Genomic DNA, 19774 nt, shown 5'->3' with positions numbered 1-19774 from the left:
TACTGCTTCAAGGGTTCTCGTTAATCTACGTATCAGTTTACTATTCACGACAGTACCTAAATAGGGGAAGACACCTTTATTGATATCTATGTATTGTTCTAGAGCAGTTTCAGTATAATCGACAATCGGGAGGTCTCTTTTGTGTCTAGTATGTACTAGGTGGGAATTCCTATGATAGTCAGGTGGGGCTAGAAAAACTGGTGGCAGTAGGAAGGCAATGTAACAGGTTCCCTCCCAATCGAGGGGCAGACGAACATATGCGGTCTGACCACAAACAAAATAAGAATGACGTGAAGCTTTGAAAATAGATTTCCTACTGTCACTATACTTGACAATAGTAGTACAATCACTATGGCCGACATGTACGGAACCATTATTTCGGACACATAATTCGCCTTTTACTGGTAATACTGACATAGAGGGTAAGTCTGGAGTAGTATCAGACTGAACATTCAGGACCATGAAATTCGAAGAATAATTACCTAAATTATAAACTTCATTTTCTAGATCTAACCCTGTTCTGTGGGGAAGACCTTGCTTGTCTGGGAAACATGTACTGTTAAGAAAAGACATATCTGTTGAGGATGACGTTAACGTGGACCATGCTCCAAATGAACCGTTATGTGAAAATGGATAAGGAAACAGTGGCAGAACTCCCTTCGGTGTCTGGAAAGGGGGGAGTCGACCACACACCCAACAATTAGTGACATTGCTGGTCTGGTGTGAATAATGTAACATGCGGATAAAGGAATTATTACGCATAGCAAGACGATATGAGAGTTCATGAGGAGGTAGATCACTAAACGTGTGCTCTACTGTAGCATTAGCAGACTTATTTACATGAGAAACTGGAAAATACAAATAAAATGCATAACTTGTGCAGGTAATCATAAGGCTGAGATATAGCAGAAAACATAAAATAATAGTGCAACTTTTAGAGTTCTCACTAACTCTCTCTCTATGGGGGTCTATTATATACATGTCAGAAACCGGTCTAACCGTTTCACCTAGGGGAGGACTTAGACAATCAAACTGGCTGACTTATTTTACTAGACCTTAATTTTTTCTTATACTCCTGCTGCGGAGTTTTCTCTAACAGGGAGGGATCTGTATCATTGTCTTTTGCGGGACAGTCCTTAAGAATAGTACTTTGGCAATCTTTGAAATCCTCGGAAATGTTCTTGGAAACAGTCTTTAGTCCGTAAAATCTTTTCACATGAGACAGGTGGACCCAGCCCTTCCTGCCTTCCAGCTTGACGGCAGTACGGGTGGCCAGGAGGACCTGCTTTGGCTCCTTCCAGCGAGGCTCCAGCGGACTTGAACGATCAAAATTCCGGACAAGAACCATGCATCCGGGAACGATGTCATGCGGTGCCACCTCGGTATTGTCTGGAAATGCAGCGGTAACCTGTGAACGACAAGAGTGTAGGGCAGACATCAAGGAAGCTAGGTAATCTGTCAGCATATTACTTGAAACACCGGTAATACTTCGGGGTCTAGGTGTACCCCACATATTAGGGGGGCGGCCGAATACGACCTCGTACGGGGACAGACCTGATCTGGAATGTGCGACCATGCGCATATAAAACAAAGCGACTGGCAGAGCTACTAGCCAGTCCACACCTTTCTCTTTACATATTTTAGCAATACGGATTTTCAGGGTCTGATTATGTCTCTCTACTAGACCGGCTGCTTCAGGATGGCGTACACAATGGAACTTCCACTGGTACCCTAACAAAAGGGAAACATGTTTCATAAGCTCAGATGAGAATGGCTGGCCGTTGTCAGAATATACGACCCTAGGGAGTCCATAACGGGGGAAGAATTCACGAACCAACTGCTTGGCAGTGGTCGCGGCTGTGTAATCTGGGACTGGATATGCCTCTGTCCATCTGGACAAAGCGCATACAACTACAAGGACATACTTGAAACCTCGACATCGCTCCATCTGAATATAATCCATCTGGAGGACTTCAAAAGGGTGGTCAGGGGGCTGGAATCCACCTTGTTCCACCGGGACACTTTTACCTGGATTAAACTGGCAACATATCATACAGGTACGGACTTTCTGCTTGGCTGCAGCTCGTAAATGCTTGTTAAACCAAATGTTCTGGATACTGTCTAACATAGCTTTTTCTCCTAAATGTGCTGGACTATGTGCGGTATTGATAATGACTTGAACCATAGAGTCGGGGAGAAACCATGTGGCTCTACCCTTCGTTACCCATCCCTGATCTGTCTGGACCCCTCCTTGTTCGGACCATTTCTTGATTTCATCGGGAGTAGCATGTAACTGGATATCTATGACATCTTGAGTGGGGTCCTTAACTGTCATACAAGTAGTCTGTTCTAGAGTATGTGTCTGTATCGGATTAACTGGAATGTCTGGAGTCTGAGCTGTAAGCTTGGCTGTGCGATCTGCTAGATCATTACCTTGAGAAATAGTGTCAGTAACTTTCGTATGTGCTTTGCATTTCATGATAGCAATAGATGTCGGTAAGTGTATGGCATCCAACAGAGCTTGAATAAGGAGACCATGCTGAATCTTGGTTCCATGAGAAGTCATGAAACCTCTCTCCTGGCAGAGCACTCCAAAGTCGTGTACGACTCCAAATGCGTAGCGTGAATCTGTGTAAACATTAACTTTCAGGTTCTTGGCGTGTATGCAGGCTTGTGTCAGAGCAACTAGCTCTGCTGCTTGAGCAGACAGGGTGTCAATACGGTGTGTTTCTATAACTTCAGTGTCTGTAGTCACTGCATACGCGGCTACTAGTTCTCCTGTACTTGTTCTCATACATGAACCATCCACATAAAGTGTCAGGTCGGGATCTGGTAATGGAATATCTGTCAGATCTTGTCTTGGCTTTGTCATAATATTAACTACTTCCACACAGTCGTGTGTGGCAGGATTCGAATTAACTGACGGTAACAGTGTAGCAGGATTTAGAACGTTGCAGCGTCTGATTTCTATGTGTGGCTGGAACAGTGTCAGTTCATAACCTGTTAAACGTGCAATTGTCAAGTGCTGAGTCTGTGTTCGATTTAAAAGAACCTCCACGGAGTGTGGAACTTGTACTGTCAAGGAATGTCCTATTACTATGGAATCACTTTGTCTGATAGCTAGTGCTGTGGCTGCAACTGACTTGAGGCACGCAGGCAGAGCCTGGGCTACAGGATCTAGTGTGCTCGAGAAATAAGCACAGGGCTTGTATTGTCCTGCTTGATCTTGTGTGAGAACAGATAATGCTGTACCTTCACGTTCAGTGATGAAAAGTGTAAAAGGCTTACTGTAGTTCGGTGTAGCTAGAACAGGAGCTTGGCATAAAGCGTTCTTTAACTCATTGAAACTAAGTGTATGTTCAGATGTCCAAGGGAGGACAGTCGATACGGCTGCCTCCTGTGTCGTTAACTGTATCAGTGGCTTGGCTAGAAATGCATACTGAGGAATCCATTGTCTGCAGTAAGAAGTGAGGCCGATAAAAGCGCATACCTCCTTCTGGGTCTTGGGCTGAGGAAGACTCGCTATTAACTGGATACGGTCTGGTGTCAACTGCCTACCCCTCTTGGACAGTAAGTGGCCTAAATAGATCACTTGCTGGACACAGAATTGAAGCTTCGAAGGGGACACCTTGTGCCCCATCTCGGCGAGAAAATACAAGACTGTAAGTGACGCACGCTCACAAGCACGTTCAGAACGGGCTGTGATCAGTAGATCATCGACATACTGGAGCAGGGCAGTGTCAGTTGGCATGTGAATATTGTCTAGTTGTCTCTTAAGTGCTTGACTGTAAATACTAGGACTTTCTGCGAAACCTTGAGGAGCTCGTGTAAATTGGTAGCTCCTTCCATTTAAACAGAATCTGAAAAGAAACTGGCTGTCTGGATGAATGGGGACACTGAAAAACGCGTTCTTGAGGTCTATGACTGTAAAAAATGAGGCTTCGGAATCAATGGCTGTCAATAGGGAAGAAATATCTGGGACAACTGGGTACTGAGGAATAATACATTTATTGAGTTCTCGAAGGTCAATCACTAATCGATATACTGGGGGTGCATTTGGATCAGTACGTTTCATGACTGGAATGATCGGAGAATTACATACATTGGAGTCAGTTTCTACAACTACTCCTTGAGCCATGAGCTCGTCAATAATTTTGGATAAGGCTGTTACAGCCTCAGGTGGCAATCTGTACTGTCTGATTCGTGGTAACACTACACCTGGTTTGAGAGTCACACGATGGGGTGTGATTTGCATATAACCTACATCAGTTGGACCTTGCGCCCATAGATGCTGCGGAACATTGGACAATCTCGGATCAAAATCTCGTAATACATAGTGACCCTTGAAGTCACGTAGAAACAGTCGTATTCCCTCTGGGGAGCAGCAAATAACTGCACCTAATTCTTTCAGTGTTTTAATACCTAACAGATTTTCTGGACATGACTTTGTAAGTAACAGATCAGTAGTGCGGGACAATGGACCTACTTCTAGAGTAACTGGCTTAGATATCTCGTTTACAATAGGCTTTCCTGAAAATCCAAGGGAAACATTTCTAGAGCCTGAGAGCGGAGCCCCTGGAACTTCGGCGTGACTAATGGTCGTCCTACTTGCCCCTGTATCAATCAGAAACTTTCTGTCTTTCCCTAATACTTGACTATGAACATAGGGACCTTCTTGATCTACAGGAATCTCGATGAGAGGCAAGCCTACCTCCCTCTCTAGGCTGTTTCATGAATATGGCTGATACTCTGGATACTCGGACTGTGCATACTGGTACATCTGCTGTGTAACATGCTGTGTTGCAGCAATAGGCTGCGGTGCTGGAACTGTCTGTTGTGCATTCTGTGGCTGAGAAGTCTGTGAAACTTGTTCTTGTCTAGGCGGACGTGGTCTTTCTTTAGTCTTACCGGTAGCTATGTTGTGTTTCAGAACTACACACTCGTTTATGAAATGACCTGGCTGTTTACAATAATTGCATGTCCCTTTAACGGGAGCTGCAGGATGACTGGCTTGAGTCGGACCCCTCTTCTGACTGTCTTGAGGAACAGATTGTGCAACTAGTACTTTCATTTTCGTGTCTTTCATACGTTTTCTCTCATGATCTTGCTCTTCTCTGATTCTATTCTGGTGATACTGAAGCATCTGTAACATCTGGGACGGGGTATTAGCTTGCCATGTACTTTCGACTTTCAAAACTCGGTTCTTAACTTGTGGACTTGAATTCTCAACTAATTTAGTAAAAAAAAAATGAGGGTATGACTCGCTACTTGTCTTGAGGCCACTGTTTATAATAAAGCATTTCTCAAATCTAGAATAAAAATCACTAGTGTCTTCGTCTTGTTTCTGTTTACAGGCTGAGATTGCATCCCAGTCTTCCTTTTTAGTCGCTAATAATCTTGGCAAAACTTGTATTAACAATTCAGGTAATTCTTTACATTTCTCTCCTAGACCGGTACCTGGTACTCGTATCTTATCTTCAGCTTCTAGAACTGCCCAATCGATCTTTTTCTCTCCCACCTCCCATTCCTTTTCCTTGAGTTTTTCATATACCCCTGCGGGCAACAGGACTTTTAACATTTTAATTATATCTGGATACGTGTATTCTCCCATACGGAGCATGTCCTTTAATTCTCGGTGGAACCCTGCTGGATCTTTGTCATGACAGGGAATTAATTTCTTCATCTCTAAGAGTTCCATCTTTGTAATCGGGGTGTAAACAAATACTCTTTGCATTTCACCATCTGCTGTCCTGACTGGGTGTACTTCTCGTAACGGATTCTGTCTATCTATGTAAAACGGTTTACTTTCTGGAGGTGAGACATGAACAAAATGCGGGTTCAGGAACGTTCTATATTTGTGGCGCTGTTCTAGAATAACACTAATTAAATCGGTACCTAGACCTTTCCATCTATACTGGAGTAACTCGTTCAGGACATCGTGTAACGGACCTGGATCAGAATGCTGACCCTCATACAATGTAATGAGGTGCTGGATCATATACATACCCACCAGTCGCTGCTCGGCTGGGGGCAGTTTCAGAAACATTTGTGCCACTATTTCATCTGGAAAAGTGGTAGAATCAGTAGTCCATCGGACTGCTGATCGGGCTAGTTCTTGTTCATGCATAGTACTTAACTCACTGTAACCGATTCGTGATTTCAGAATATGATCGGTAGCTTGAAATACTTGTTCTAGAGAACCTTGCTCTGGTGCTGGATGAGGAACAGTTTTCTTGTAGTCTAGACATGAATGTCCGTCGGAAAGTCTAGTTCTACCTACATACGCTATTCTGGCGGGATTCTCGTCGTCTACCTCTTCAGTAGAAGAGTCATTCTCTTTCTCGCTTACTTGTGCTGCTTTACGTTGTTCGTGTAACTTTATTATTTCCTTACGAATTCTCTTGTACATACTCTCTATACTACTGATAGTTCTGTGTTTACCCTTGGCTATATTATCACTCCACCTTGTCAGGATTCTCATTTCGGCCGGATCTTTGGTCGGATAATCTTGTTCTCTTATTAAACAATTAATCAGAAACTTTAATACCATGAGCTGGATCTCAGCTTTCCTTTGAGACATGGCTTCGCCAATACTTTCTGGATCATCCCCTGTACGGATGAAACGATATATTCTGTCTAGATCTTCTTTCATATTCGGTAGGGTGTCCAAATACCCGGTCACCCGTCTTACACGGATGGAATATATAACTGTACTATCATCACCTGCAACTGGATCATAGCGGCATTCAGTAAGGGCTCGTCGGATTTCTGCAACGGACTTATATTTGGGCGTACGCTGTAACGCACTTTCATGTAACTCGACTAACGTTACTCGTTGGTGTGGCGGCGGGGTACCAGGAGGACCTCCTCCTGCGGCCCCTAAACTAGAATCGTCGACTGATACTCTTCGTGCTGGCGCGGCGGGAAATTGTAATGTGGGCTGGACCGGGGGTACCGTAACAGGTACTCCGGTGACTGGAGGAGCAGGATTTACATTATTTACAGGAGCTGGCGGAACAGGATTTGCATATTCTGGGACTGTGTCGTCCAAATAGGACGAAATAAAAATATCAGCTGCGGTCGGTTTGTGACGTAGCTTGATCGGAACTAATGGTGGCGGGAAATTACTGGATGCCTCCGGGGTTGCTTTTGGCAAGCCCTCGGCAAGGAGAGGGTACATACCCTTAATAAGGGCATTCCTCTGTCTGTCTGACTGTTCGGTTTTAACTCGTTCACCTATCTCGATTAGTTCCCTTTCTTGGGCTCGTTCTAAGGATTCTCTACTTAGTTCTGACTTTCTGATTTCTTTTTCGGTTCTTTTATGAGATTCTTTGCGCCATAACTCGATGGCATCTTTCTGTGACTGTCTGGCTTTCTTTTTCCATAATGCTTCTTCTACTCGCATGATGCACTCGGCATCCCACGTACCTGATACGGGCCATCTATACTTTTCTTCTAACTCTTTGGTGTACTCCACCCATAAATCTAGATATAATATGGCACTAATGCCATGCTTCTGATACATAAAGTGACCTGGACTGTCCCTAGGCGGGACAGGAACTGCTGCTTCTAATAGACCTTTTCTAGTTTTCAACTGACGTAGTTTCGAGAACAACGGCATGACGGAACTGTAATCTAGACACAATACAATACACAATGAACACGATAATTACACCACTTTCGTACCACGACATTAAAAATACATGAAGAACATTTAAAATAACAGTTCGAACAGAATACTACCTGGAATACGGAAAACAGAATACATGAATTTCCTCGAAAACAGAACTGACTAGAACAGAAACTAGATGCACTGCTAAAACAGTACGAAACTTACCGGTCTCATAAAGAGACACGTCAGGACCCGCATCCACCGAAGTGGACACTTCGTTTTGGGATCTGTGTACCACCAAACCCCACGGACCAGAGACAATTAAATTGACCCTGTCTAGATACTACCCCAGCAACGGTACTCACCGGGCAGCAAGAACGGAAGGCCTCGGACTGGACTGGACTGCTTCGACGCCGGACGGACGGACTTCGGACTTCTGTTACGGGTGGGCCTCCGGATACCTCGGACCTTGGACTCTCGGCTTGGGCTCTGGTCGGGACTCGCCGCGTTCCTCCACCGCCTCGTCTGGATGCTGGACCGCCACCTCCGTCTCCTCCGTGGGCCTGAGGGATACTTGAAGCAGAAATATCTGCACGTGCACGGTATGGTTCCGTCACGGCTGCAGAGGGTCAGGGGGCCGGCGTGGCTTCACCGGCGCGTGGGGAAAGGGCAAGTCCCTGTTCGGGCGCCATTATGTGGTATATAAATAAATAATACCGGATCTAGGTTTGACTGGACATAGCAATAACAGATAGCTCAATAAATAAGAGTCAAGATTCGAGGTAGTAGGAGTTTGCAGGTTTAATACAGCATAAAGGACAGGAACAGGACAACCTGCACAAGAATAGGATGGCAGCGCTGCCTGGGACAGGATTGGACTGGCGTAAGGGAATGGGTAACATTTAATAACAGTGCACAAGCATATATACTAAAACAATTGCATTACAGTGAATACAGTAGGCGGAGCAGTGGGTGTGGTCAATAGCAGTCGCGAAAGATAAGGGTGAAAGTGGGTGTAACAAGAGGCGTATACATAGACATGTGATGTAAACGTAACAGAATATGTCATAAATGGGGCGGAAACATGGAGGGGGCTACCTAAGGAGCCGGGACCTCTAACCTAATGGTGCGCGCAAACTGACAATGACGTGTTACTAGGAGAAGCTGGGGGCTATGAACTCTGCGCTAGGAGTAGAGACTGAAGTCTGGAGAGTCAGGGCGACATGTACCTAAACCCTATCTAGTATCTAATGTTTAGAGGACATGTTGATATAAACTAAGAGTCAGGAGGGGAGAGGCTAACAGACTCTAAGACTGGTGCATGCATTATTCTACATGTAGTGCGTGATGAAGAATATTAAATGACCATAAATACAGTATTTCTCTTACATGGAGACGTAAAGGCTAGACGATGACTGAAACTATTGATGCGATTCAGTAGCTTAGGAATGCAGAGAAGGAGGGCTGGACTGATAACTAGAATCATAACATACTCTTGGCAGACTCGTAGGCAGAGCCAGGCCGAGCCGGGCACTGTGAGGCAGGAAGTGAGTGAAGGGTCGAGGATACAGGTGGGGGCTGTATCGCTCCTCAGCGAGGGTTCAGGAGACAGGAGCTGAATCTGGTGTCCGGGCCCTTTTGAGACCTAGAAACGGGGACTTTACCATGGAATAACGTGCACACTGGGAAACGTGGCAACGTAACTTTACATAGGCCTAATACTCGTAGCTTTCACGAGAACTGGGAACTGGCATACTAGAGATGGACACAACTGTAATTGCGTCTTTAATCAAACATGGGGAATACATATGCATATTAATCATGCACACATAGCATAAGATGGGGGACACGTAGGGACACAGAACATGGCAAAATTTACTTTTCCACAGCTCCCCCATTTGCCCATCAAAACAACTTTACCTACATTCTACAAATTAGCCCATAAAATCAAACAGGCAGAACATGGTTTAGCCATTCATGCCCCAGAAAATATTCAAACTGCCAATAAATGAAGAGTGTGATCACCTACAGCTTAACCTTACAAAAGCAAAGGATACATGAGCTAGAAATGCAATTCATCTTCTCAAAATGCTGCAAAAAAAAACTTGCTGCAAAAAAAACCTTGCAGACTAAGGAAGCATACTGAACACGCAGATCAATACAGCTTGATGTTTAGAATTGTGCAGGTTTTGAGCTCAAACAAGCTCTTGCAGTTGCTATGAAAGGCAGACATACTAACTCAGACAAGGAAGAGCAGGTAAAAATGTGAGGCAAGAATCCAAGCGCTTAACCAGGGACAGGAAGTGCCATGAGACCCAAAGCATGGGAGACCCTTAAGGCAACACTCAAAGAAAAGAACACAAAACTATCTGGGACTTGGAATAATGGGGGAGGGATTGTCATGCCAGAAACCTATAAACAAACATTATTACATCATTTTGGATACAGTATTTCTCTGCCACGTAACAGAAGTAGGTTCCCAAAATAGGTATGATGGATGAGGTCTAACTGAACAGAAACACTGCTAAATCAACAGACAGACACATCCTCAGAGGCTGGATTATTGTTCCTTGTACGTGATAATTTAATGAAGACGAGGGCTATGAGGCCTTCTACAGTCAAAAACCCCTGAAAGCACCAGTTCAGGACATAATTCCATCAGACATATACCAGAACAACCCTTTCCATTGGTCACCCACATTAACATCTGCAAGTAATGCAATTTGGACACATGAGGAGGTTTCTGTATCATGAAGATCAGCCTTACATATGTAAGGGTCATGTAACGACTGCACTGATTATTGCTCAATTTCATTACTGGATGGAATGAGAAAAATCTTTGGCAAACGACTTTGAACTGAAGAGGATGGATGATGGCCAGATTTTAACTATGGGTGGGTGGTAAACTCCGCTCTGCCTGCAGAGTTCGTGGAGTTTTGTCCTCTCTGTGCTCCGCTTGGAGTGCAGAGTTTGGCAACAACCCTGCTAACCACTGCGTGGCAGAGTTTTTCTTGCATGCAGCTCGCCAACGTTAAGATGGCAAGCGCAAGCAAGAAAAAAAGTGCAGTAGACTGCCTCCTGGTGAGATCTCTCTACAGAGGCAGTCGCGGCAGGTAGCTGCAGCTCACATTAACAAAGTTGCCGCTCGCATAGCGAAAGCTGCCTCTTGAGTATAGAATCTACTCAAGTGACAGAAAGAAGTAGTGCCCTCTGGTATGTTGCAGTTTCGAACTGATTTTAGAGTGTGGGACAAGCTCCTGGTGCTAAAAATCAGGATGAGCAGCGCAATGGGCCGAAATTCTGGCACTTGCGGAATGTTGTAGATCCTCGCTGAGTTTTTAGGTACCTCCATGGAATTCCATGGATTAAAACGCCGCGAGTTCTGCCCACCCTTAATTTTAATGCACTTAGAAGCAGACTTCAGAAAACTCTTCCAGTCCTTGGCTATCTTAAAAATTGACCTAAGGATCCTACTGCTACTTACCTATGTGAATGTTGTGTTGAAGGAGCTGAAACGGTCATGCACTTTATGCTTCTGCGTGAGAACTCACTTTGACATGAAAGAATCTTATTTGTGGCCTTTGTTTATAGAACGCAATAGCAGATATATGTGTGTGTGTGTGTGTGTGTGTGTGTGTGTGTGTGTGTGTGTGTGTATATATATATATGGATATATAAATATATAAAAATAGACAGAAAGATAGAGATAGATAGATAGATAGATAGATAGATAGATAGATAGATAGATAGATAGATAGATAGATAGATAGATAGATAGATAGATAGATAGATAGATAGATAGATAGATAGATAGATAGATCCTACTATCCTGCTTCTGGTTCCAGTAGGTAGTTTATTTAGGACCTGGTTTCCAAAGTAAAAGCGTCTTTTGACTTGCTTGTAACTGTGACTTTGTTGGACGGACCATTTCAAGATTTTCCCCCCAAAAGTGCCACAGTATGTTTAGTTCTGAATGGAAAGTTTTGCAGTGATCTGTCAAGCTGAGGTCGGGAACAGAGGGGGGGGGAGGAGGGTTAAAAAAGGTGTGTTTCCCTTTCAATGTCTCTAAGGGACTTTGAACAGGACTACAGCCCGAACTAATGGACAGAATTACATCAAATATGGGGTAGAGGGAGCTATTGAGCCTTTTTTATGATTTGGTGTAAATCCATTCAGTAGTTGCAGAGTTCTTAAAGAAAAAAGAAATATAGATATCTAGGGACCCAGACCCTCCATGGATACTCTGTTGTGGATCCGCAAAGTCACGCGCCACTGCAACACTGTGATTGGCTGACTACAACCCGACCGGGAGGTTGCGGCCGCCATTTTACATAACAGGGAATGGTCCTGGGGCTTCAAACTTTTTCGGGAAGGTGATTAATGTGGTCAAGGTAGAGGTACTCTGACCCCATGGGTGTGTTAAAGGAGTGTGAGTGGGACCTATGTTGGGTACAAAATTGAGTTATATCAGGTTTTTTTCCACTTGGGGAATCGCAGATCCCCTGCAAGACTCAGTGCCGACCCTATGCAAATTTGTGACGATTCCACGAATCTTGATGCACTTTGAAAAAGAAACACTTTCAGACCCATTCAGACAAGCACATTGGTACTCTCACCCCCATTTACAGACCCACCAAGGCAGACACACACCCACTCACAAACCTACGCAGGCATTTACCCTTCCACCCACAGAACCATGCAGGCACTCACACACCCACTCACAGACCCAATCATAAACCCACTCACAGAACCACTCAAACACTCACACCCAGTGAATGGCCCACACATGAACTCTCACACACACACTCACAGACCCACTCACATAGCCACAAAACCACTAACACACCCACCCAAAGAACGCTACAGCCACTCACACACCAACTCACTGACCTATACAGCCACTCACACACCCACTCTCAAAGGTTACATGTAGGAAATAACATTTTAAAACCTTCAAAATTCGCTACAAAAACAAAGGTTACAGAGACATTATAGTTAGGTAATAGAATTAAAAAAAATTAGAAATTCACTGAAAAAAAACAAAGGTTACCGGGACTTTATAGTTAGGCTCAGATTATACATGCAAAAAACAATAGAAATTCAGCAGCTATATTTACATGAGCTAACTATAACTTATGCCCATGGAATACACTGCTTATGACTACGGGTGGGCAGAGCTTGTAAAGTTACCAAAAAACCCTGCCAAATTCCATGGAGTTCCACGAGCGGTCTAAGTATTGCTGCCCACACTTAGTTATGGTGTTTTGATATTAAATCTATCTCAAATGATTAACCTACTGGACTTCAAATTCTCAGTGAACAATATATGTGCTGTTTGTTGTGCCATGGCCCCTAGGTGGCAGCAAGTGCACGAGTGACAGCAAAAAATGTAACTGAGCGTCGAGTATGTTTTCAGAAAGCAGACGGCACTGGGGCAGCACGGATGGAGGGTGCCACGGTAGTGTGCGGTCTGTGCCAAGCGCAGCCCCTGGGGAACCCTTTGACTTCAGGAGTTAGTGACACCGACAGCCTTTCCTGAGGGACCAACAAAGCACTGCCTAGAAGAACTCAGGTCGCCATCTGGCTTTGCTTTTCATAAAACTGAATCCTTGCTAACGCTGCACACATTCTGGGTGGTCCAAGTAACTTTGGGGTTTGGTTTTGCAATGCAAGGGCCCTGGCAGTTTCAAATCTAAACGAACGTTAATGTCAGGCTGCCCCGGGACACCAAAGGTGGCTACCTGCGAGGGCGGCCATCCTTAGTGCCATAGGATGGCACGGACCCTGAGCGGTCTAGTGGTTGGCTGACTCGGTGGTCAGCCAGTGGTCAACCTGGGATTCCCCACACGTGAGGTAATTTCCTGTCCTGAGGGAGAGGGGGGAGGGCTATATAGCCCGAGGGGCGAGGGTAAGGCGTCCTCTTTTGTTCCTGTGCAGCGGCGTGTAGACCCTCGCCCCACACCTCGGGAGAATCCCGCAGCGCGGACCCGGACTGCACGGTAAAAGGATCCTGGGGGACTGACGGCGCCCCGTTAGTCCTTCGGGCGGTTGTGTACCTGAGCAACCGGGGGTTGCCAACGCTCTGCCCCCGAGGGGGGGGGTTTGAGTAAATGGGCGAACGAGAGGTTCGCCGGGGGTAGGGGTTAGACCTTCCCCCAAACTGATAACGCCCCTAAGGTTTAACACCGTGGGGGGGTTATAGCTCGGTCAGGTGGGCAGGTCGCGAGGGGCGGCCTGCTCTGGATCACCCGTAAGTTAACCCAACATGTTGGCATAATGTATATGCTAATAAACTGCAACAATTTTCTCCATCAACTTGTGTGGTGTCGGTTATTGTGGGATGGGGATGGTTGTATGTAAGCGGGTACGGGCCGATATTGGCACTAAGAGCACCTCACCACGTAATGCCTGCACAATGCGGATCCCTCGATTGGTCCCAGGGCGTTTCAAGGGAATCTAGAATGGGAAATGCGTCTTCCAAGGTAACGGTGTATGCCGCACTCTAATGCTGTGTGTGGTATGCCACACCACTCCACCCCCAGGTAGGGGGGAGCTCACCAGGCAGGTCACCCTGGAAGGACGTCTACTGCTTTCTCTTCAGCACTGCCCGGGGCCATCCACCCGAGGGCCACTGGAGCCGGTGTTCAGAGGCCTGATCGCTCCAGGGAGGGCTCAGAGGGAAGTGTGTGCAACTTCCAGGCTGTGAGAACAAGGTCGCCAACACGTTGGCTTAAAAAACATTAGAGGTTTCATATTTCGCAGCAGGGGCAAATATTTCTTTCCTCAAGGAAGGGAAAGCTTGAAGAGCCCAAGCGGTAAAACTATTCACACCCCTAACTGCATTTACAGGAGCTAAGTCCTGTCAATCATTCAAGGAATCGGACATCTGTAAGGATTTGCTCACATATTAATTCTGCCAGATGGAGCTTCTTTTCATGCAGGTAGCCATTAACCTAATCTACCATCTTGGAACTCCCCCCACATTCCTTATTCTTACCTTCATACTGCAAGTCAAAAAGCACAAGCTGGAAGGTAAAGAAGCAGAAAATACTGTTGATGCAGACTCCTGTGAGACACCATGCTGTTGTGCAGTCACCATCCTGATCCCCATTCGAAGTGCTCTGAAAATGGCATGACCACGCACCTTGACTTCACACCCATCTGTGCTGAGATTACCTTCAGCTGTGGTATAATTCAGTATTTGTGGCTCCTGGAAGCAAATCCTGCTGCATTAGTGTCCATCAATTGTGTGTCTTTTGCATTAGTGTTCAGCAGCACATTTGTAGCTGGGAACAGAAGGAGATAGTCACTCACCCTCGGCTGTGCGTGATGATCTATAACATGACCGTGTACAGCCTGAGTGCCTCTACGAAGTGAACTTCCTGCACATAAACAACCTTCCCTTCAACACAGACACCCTTGCACTATGGTGCAACAGTGCCTGCATTGGCGCTAGGCGGCTACATTTAGCGCTAGCGCAGTGGGAAACATAGGGCTGCACCATATTGTTGTAAATGTAGTACAGCCCTGCACTTCAGACGTGGCAGAGAGTTGCATTAAGCCAAGGAGGCTAACGCCACGCTCTGCCACTTCTCTAGAAAATATGGGTAGTTAGTTATGTTTAAGTAACAATGTACCAAATTATTAAATGTTGCCTTCTTCCACTTTTAAAGTGGCCAAGGATATGGTTTGCAGCCATGGATTATGACCCCCGGATGGGCAGAAAAAATATAACTCTCCTCTGAGCAAAACCAGGAATGTTGTTGAGCAAATACTTGGGGTCCTAAAGTCCTGTTTCCTTTGCCTGGGCAAATCAGGCAGAAGACTTCTGTACTCACCTCCTGTGGTGTATAAGATAATTTTAGTCTGTGCAATATTGCACAACATCTGTCTAACATGGGACTATGAGTGTGCAATCCCACCTGAACATGAAGAGGATGATGATTTGGAAGAATATATTGAGCACACAATGGCAGGTCGTGTGAGACGTGATCGCATAGTGGCTAATTTGTTTCATAACTACATGAAAATTATGGTAATAATGACTGAAAATATGCAAACCTATTATCCAATAAATTATTTATTTGAACACATCCATTGTGTAGTTTTGTGTGAATGTTAAGGTACATTTATTGCCACTCACATTTTCTCAACTAGATGTAGGCCTCAACATGTATGATTCTTGTTTTCTGATCTGTTGATAAACATGGGAGCATATCTCAAACTAAGAAGAAATCAACTCAGCAAGCTGATGTGATACAGTGCACTGTATGAAAAGGAGAGGGAAGTATTGCCCCATGGATAAATATATATGGAGCATTCCTGCCCTCCCTCTATTAAGAAGCATAGCACAGCAAGCTGTCTTTCTGTGTTCTGCTGCATGAAAGTGGATCAAATGTGGCCCTCAGTATGCGATGGAACACAATTCTACCAATAAGTCAGTCCCTAAGGCATCCTTCAAATGGATGTGTGTTGCAGATATGAACTAGCATGCAGACTGGCAACACTTTGCTGGAAACCATGTTGCAGCAGATTCCATCGCAGATCCTGGGACACATTCTGTCATGGCCTAGCCTTAGATGTTGATGTCAAAATGTCATTTTTTTATTTTGCAATCATGCATGTGTAAAGGATACACAAAAAGCACACATGTAACACCTTTCCAGGGCAGATTGATGCAAGGTCTACATTCATCCACACTTGATACAAAACACAGTTACCATGCTTTGCAGAGCAATGCAAGGAGGCTGAAAGGCACGTACAAAAGCATACTATACTACTGAAGTAGCAATGTTTAGCATTTACCTGAAAAGTAAGACACGGGAGATGTTTGCCAAGAATCACATCACTTCAGGAATATAGCAATGTGTGAAGCATGTATGTCATAATCCAAGTGCAAATGATTGTGGATGTTGAGTTAGAAAAGTCCCCTGCATGGTAAGAGTTGTGCACCTCTATCCTAAGTCCCCAAATGTATTTCTGTCTGGATCACTAATGCTGGTGTATTTCCATAGGGGAACATGGAATATATGTGTGTGCTATGCCATAGGCTTGTGCCATGGATTGCGGTCTTGTTGGACCGAGACTGGCACCCTAAAAGCTACCCTCGTAGTGGCGGAACACTACTACCTTCGCCAGGATTAAAACAGCGCAAGTGTGGTGGTAGCAGCATACCATGTAGTGATCAGTAGTAGTGAACATGAATATTCTACCCTGGGTCACTGAAGTGCTGGAGGCTCACTCATGCACCTCTACTAAATTTCTGCTGCTGTGTGTCTTCCTCACCCTGCCCAACATCAGGTTTGTCTGGAAGTGTGTACAAGATAAAATCATATGCTGAATGCATGTGCCCTTGCACGATATACACTACACATAGGGTGAAATGTGGGACAGTGTGCACATGATAAATGTGTGTGTGCTGGTAGTGTGTGTTCAAGTGTCAGATTCTAGTACAATAACAGATTGTGCTACAATACAAAGGGACTGTAGTACTGAACAGTGTGTGCAGACTGAGTGTGTGTGCTGCATGTGAGTATGCTGGTGGTAGCATAATACATGTGGATTACAGTACTGGACACAGAATGTGCTGTGAATTTACTTTGAGTGCAGAATTGCCTGCACTTCTACAATAACATGTTCCAAAAAGGAACCAATGTTCTTTTTTGGGTAAGGCCATGTTTGCCTGGGGGAAAACATGAGGAGTAGATGAGCCCCACCAGACCGATTTTGATAGTCCAGTAAAGCTGCAAGCTGAGTGGGACATAAACTAGAGGATGGGAGAGCCAGGCTGTCTGTGCTTGCCTAAATGTTCTATGAGTCAGTGATAGATCACAAGGAAGGGGCCTGGACACATTTCAGGAAGAGAGAGATTGGGATGAACAGGGAATCAAAAAGAATGAGGCAGAGGGCCCAGGATCAACCTTGTAATGCACATATGGCTATCGCTGACATCCAGGTGTGTGCCCTGGTTACTCATATGAATCTTGTTGTGGGATTCATGAGCTTTGGAGTCCTGCTGTGATAAGCTGCAGGGTGAGAAGGACTGGCCATGCATCCTTTGAACACAGAGTGACTCCAAGGGCTAGGTGGCTGGCCTCCGGAACTGAAGTCTCAGGGGAAATAAAAGACTTCCCACCAACCTGCTTCTGCACCTGGGCTCAGCCATCTTTCAGCCTGTCCCGCAAAGTGGTGCCACCCCAGTCCTAGATGCTTGGAAGTGGGCCTAAGTTGCTTGCTCCAGCAGAGGCCAAGCATCTTATGTTGAACCGACCGGTGACCAGTGCCTCGCTTTTGGTGGTGGATCAGGAACCTGCTCATCACCTCTGTTGTGTGGACCTGAACTGGCGCATCACCGCCATTGCGAGACCCTTAGCATTGCTGCATAAGTGCAACTGCATAGTGCATCATGCAATTTACTTTTTGGGGTAGCAATGTGTCAGACAAACCAACACTCATGTTGAGAACCTGCCTGTAACACGCAGGAAATTATGGATGGGTGTGGCTGCATAGCACGAAGTATAAATGTTACGTTCACTTTCTGTTAGTGTCGGTTGGTGCTGCTAGTTTGAGGACTGATGTATGAGATTGGAGAATATTTGGCTGTTTTTGTTGGAGTACAGCCAAATCCTGGGCAGACGTAAATTAGTGTGTACTGATCCAGCGCTGCTCTCAAACAACCCTCAAACCATCACGGAATACTCAGGAGCTATCATGCTTCACTCGTCGGTGGAGCCCATAGCACAGTCACTCATTCACACAGATCACACTGCTCCAAGATCAGCGAAAATCAGAGGATGAGCTGCTGGATAGCGGAGTACCCTAATTCATCTAAAAATTGAATTCTATACATTATATACCTATGCATTTTATTGATATCACCATGGTATTTAAATTTCATAAACAGCATTTACGGCACCCCACTGTTTTGGCCAATGGATCAGCTAGTAAAAGTTAGTTGATGGACAACAAGACCCGCTTAATTCTCCATTTTTTTTATTTTTATTTCTCTTTTAAGTTTTCTAGCATGGCCTTACGCTTGGAAATGTAATCTTTATTCAGAAAATCTAGTGAAGCATTTCTTAAATCACTTCAAGTAAAGTATAAGAATAATTCAATTAGTTTAGATTTATTAGCAGAATAGTCCAGAAATGATAAAATTCAAAGACATATTACCCATCTTATTGGTAAAAAGAAATCAGGATTAAACAGCAAAGTTCCCAAAGACAGCCTCTCTATCTTCCTCGATGTTCACCTCCCATCAAGACTCCGTCCCCATCAAAAGTTAAAGTCAGGAAAATTTCAAAGTCTTTGCACCCAAAAATCGATCAGTCCGACAGCATGTCGTGGTGCGAAAGAAATTCAAAGCAAGCGTTTTTTCTCTCTTCCAAACAGCTTCTTTTATACACTTTTTCCCCTAACTATCTAACTAAATTTTGAAACTTTAGGGTCCACACTCAATTTTCATTGGTCCAATCGAGGGGTGAATGAAGATCACCTCATCTCCTCATTGTCTAATTTTTCGCAAAGTCAATTCCATACTTTGGTCAACTTTCCCAGGCTCACAAATCGGACATTCCATTTTGGCACCATTCTGCTTTTCAGGTCATTCTGGCCTTGACATCAGCAGCCCAGGCACAAGCTGCTCATACATCTCTCGAGTGCAGTCGCGTATGTGTAGAAATATACTTTCTTGGAATCTCACAAAACGTACATTTTTATTTAGGTTGCATAGGCCATAACGGGAACTATTATGAAAACAAACACAATTAAACGTTAGATTTTGAAGTAAAGCCCTTCTGTTTACTTCCCTCCATTCTAAGTGTACCCTGTTAGTAGTTACATAGCTTTTAAGCTACACATAGGTGTTGTTTCTTACCATTTCTCTTTTGTTTTTGCGACAATGAAAACTTACAATAAGCATACATGCATAGCTTGGTTAATTTAAAGCATTATCGCACTATATGCGATGAAACTTAGTGACATTACTGCTACACTAGGATTGTCTCCATTTTTGCAGACACCGACGCACAATAAAGGCCACATTTTAGACCAGATTTTTTCAACAAAATCTATTACGATAACGGCTATTGAACCAGTATTATGGTCTGATCATTTTTTGATCACTTTTTCCGTACCTGCCATTGCTCCGACTCGGGGGAGAGA

The 19774-nt window shown here is 44.7% G+C and overlaps 1 long non-coding RNA gene across 2 annotated transcripts in view; it reads right to left on the bottom strand.

Moving 5' to 3' along the window:
• LOC144770172 (uncharacterized) overlaps positions 1 to 19774 on the bottom strand; it is a 133530-nt gene that overhangs the window by 78454 nt on the left and 35302 nt on the right. The window contains exon 3 of one of the 2 annotated variants that reach the window (XR_013598817.1): positions 19156 to 19356. The exons of the other annotated variant lie outside the window; for it this stretch is intronic. This is a non-coding gene — a long non-coding RNA (uncharacterized LOC144770172). Of the gene's footprint in view, positions 1 to 19155; positions 19357 to 19774 lie in introns of those variants that run through there. 2 annotated transcript variants of the gene reach the window in all.

Source organism: Lissotriton helveticus, chromosome 7 (assembly GCF_964261635.1).
Source record: "Lissotriton helveticus chromosome 7, aLisHel1.1, whole genome shotgun sequence".
NCBI classification, from domain to species: Eukaryota; Metazoa; Chordata; class Amphibia; order Caudata; family Salamandridae; genus Lissotriton; species Lissotriton helveticus.
The sequence above is the reverse complement of the archived record's forward strand: the minus strand, read 5'-3'. Positions and strand labels throughout refer to the sequence as shown.